Here is a 3,343-nt window from a genome sequence, read left to right on the forward strand (position 1 = left end):
TGCCACCCCTGGGCAGGTGGGCCTGTGTTGCATAAGAAAGCAGGCTGAGCAGGGGCCAGGGGAGCAAGTCAGTAAGCAGCGTTCCTCCATGGCCTGTGCTCCAGCTCCTGCTTCCAGGTTCCTGCCCTGAGTTCCTACCTTGGGCTCCCTGATGAACCTGGGAGATGTAAGATAAATAAACCCTTTGTGCCCCAAGTTGGTATTGGTCAGAGTGTTTTGTCACAGCAATGGAGAAACAAACCAGGACGCATCCATGATGTACCTACAGCTTTGAGAACTTACAGATCATATGCGGAATGAATATATCCACAAACAACCCGGATAAATCTCCTACACTAACACAGAGGTGGGAAGCTCGCTAGAGCACACACAGGGCTCCATTTGTAAAGCCAGGCAAAGCTGGGGTCCCTCTGACCCTGACCCATGCTGGTCACATCATCCCAATGAAGTTAGAATTAGGATGTATGGAGGGCAGGTCATCTGACACCCCCTATACACACATGTCCACAGACACACGTTGCATATAACACACACACAGAGAAGTTGTTTGGGGGAAGCACCCAGGTCCCCCCTTCCTGGCCTCCACTGTAACTTTCATCTAAAAGCATTATCTGGTCACCCCGCCCCCCAGCTTGCTACACTGGGCCACCTTCACATATCCTCCTGAAGACGGCGTTCCTTAGCTGGCAAGGGGTATGATCTTTCTGGTTCCATCGTCACCCACACCCTTCCTATGCTACCATCAGGGAGGCTGCAGACTCCACACGCGCGGCCGCCGATGCCCTGCAGAGGGCATCTGGTCACAGGGAACAAGCCCTGCTTCAGAGCCCCTCTGCCCCTCCCACCCTGTCCCCACGCTCACCCTCCCCAACTGTCTTTTTGTTACCTTGGATGTATGTACCTGTGTGCATGTACACACGTGTGTTTGTGTATCTGTGCCTGTTTCTGTGTGTGTCTCTGTATGTCTTTGTGAGTGCCTGTGTGTATGTGTCTGCCTGTGTGTGTGTCTGTCTTTGTGTGTCTGTCTCTGTGTATGTGTGTCTTTGTATCTGTCTGTCCATCCCTGTGTCTGTCTGTCCGTCTGTCTCTGAGTATCAGTCTTACTAGGACCCCACACCCTACAGATGAGGAGGGGCCAGTCCAGGCGTGGCACTCCCACAAACAGAACTTGCATCAACCCTGTTCCTCCTACATTCTGTTCCCTACACCTGTGGCTCTTCCCCGACTCTGCCCAGCTAAGTTTTCCTCGTCCTCTGGGCTCGAACCCGGGAGCTAGGTCTCACCTTCGGCAGCCGCAAGAAGGAGAGGACTGAAGGTACGGACAGAGCGAGGCCAACAGTCAGGACCAGAGGCTCGAGTTTAGGAATCAGACCAGTCTGAGTTGAGCCTGGAGCTGTGGGACCCTACAGGAAGCATCACTAACTTACTTGAGCCTTGGTTTTCTCCTCAGCAAAATAGGCATTAAAGCAGTAGCTGCTGAGACCCTGACTATGAGACCCAGCTCATACCTACAATGTGTCCCCAGTGTGGCCGCTGCTTCTACCAAGTCTGATTCCAGGGGCTCAGGGGCCTCCAGCTCACGCTGGGCCCTGTAATTCTGTTCATTTACACTCCCCTCCCTCCCTCCGTCCCTTTCGTCTGCCCATTGCTTGTGGGGTGAAGATCAGTGAGCACTCCGACATCATGGGCCAAGGTACTGAGTTTCCTTTCAGGGGGACACAAGTACACTGGGAACTGAGAGAACTGGTGGCCACACAACACTGTAGACACACATAGACACATACACACAGATACATACACACATTTACACATAGTCACATACACATATATACACACACTCAAGGGCATGCACCCACACACACACATGCATACACACCATGGACTGCTCATTTTGAAGTGGTTTGTCTTGGACTGGGGATGTGGCTGAGTTGGTGGAGTGTACACCGGGCACGCACAAAGACCAAGGTTCCATCCCTAGCACCGGATAAACTGCGTGTGGTGGTCACGCCTACGATTTCAGCTTTCAGGAGGTAGAGGCAGGAGGATTGGATGATCAAAGTTGTCCTCAGCTATCTGAGGACAGCCTGGGCTACATGAGACCTTGTCTCAAAAAATAAAAAATAAAGACCAAAAATATGTCTTGTGTCATGCAAACTTCATCTCAATTGAAAAAAATGTAAACAATATGAATTAAACGCTAAGAAACATGCTGTGGAGAAAGGCGTCACTAAGCAAGACCCACATAGGAGCCTTGACTCTCAGAGAGAAATAGTAGAGTCCCTCAGGGCTGCCCAAATTATTTTAGGGGTAACATCACTACTACCCTCATCAGAAAGGCACGCAGAGGGACCTCCATCTAGTGAGCCAGCAACCCCTCTGCAGGGTTGCCCACTCTGCCTCCCCAGCCCTCTCCACCCCTTCATTAGGGGAGAGAGCTTTGCCCTTCTTTGGAATGTTCTAAAGACTCATAGCTAGACCAATAAAAACGTCCCCAGGCCTGTTTGCGTGGTGGAGGAAAAAGGCCAACTTTCTTCTGAGCACTGCTTACCCTTCCTCTGGAATTCAGACGTCAAAGATCTAAAAATAAGATCACCAAGCGGTACTGCTGTCTCCCTGGCCCGCGGGGCTGGGCTTCAGCATGTGTTGACAAATGTCATTTCCCGTGCCCTGGGACCCAGCACCAGGTCTGGGGGCAGAACCCAGGCAAGGCTCAGAAGAGCATTCACTGCAGCTCTGGCCAGTTATGTAAACTGTTACAAAGCCGCTCTAGAACTTTCCATTCAGTGAGCGGTGCATTCACACTGCCCAGACCTGCTGCGTCCCTGGCTCTTGGTGGGATATGAGAGGGGCCGAGCTGGACCCAAAGACATTGTCCCTGCCTTTACATGGACCAGTTCTAGACACGACAGACACCGCACACTGTGTCTACAAAAGCAGTTGGTGAAAACTAAAAGGATCATGGGGCAAAAAGCTAAAAGAAAAGTCAAGATACCAGGAGACAAGCTTGGAAGGGAGCTCTTGGAGAGAGGCATGGCTGACCTGCATGACCGGGAGGCGTGTGGTGAGTGCCTGAGGGTGCAGGGGACACAGAGGCCGCCATGGCCCACAGTCCAGCTGCCACGGCACTTTCACAGGGTTCACACCCATACACATACATACCCCACACATACATAGACACATGTATAGACAGAGAAACACATAATACATACACAAATGCATGCATATGCACACATACATAAACACATGTACACATGCAAATACATAAAGGTATACATACATATGCAAACATACACATACACAGTGATACAGGTATAAAGCAAAGGTTCTGGTTATATATATATAT

The 3,343-nt window shown here is 50.9% G+C and overlaps 1 protein-coding gene across 3 annotated transcripts in view; it reads right to left on the bottom strand.

Annotated features, from left to right (window-relative positions):
• Window positions 1–3,343, bottom strand: part of Wfdc1 (WAP four-disulfide core domain 1) — a 20,131-nt gene that overhangs the window by 12,950 nt on the left and 3,838 nt on the right. The gene's annotated exons all lie outside the window — the stretch shown is intronic.

Source organism: Nannospalax galili, unplaced genomic scaffold (assembly GCF_000622305.1).
Source record: "Nannospalax galili isolate Female #2095 unplaced genomic scaffold, S.galili_v1.0 scaffold933, whole genome shotgun sequence".
NCBI classification, from domain to species: domain Eukaryota; kingdom Metazoa; phylum Chordata; class Mammalia; order Rodentia; family Spalacidae; genus Nannospalax; species Nannospalax galili.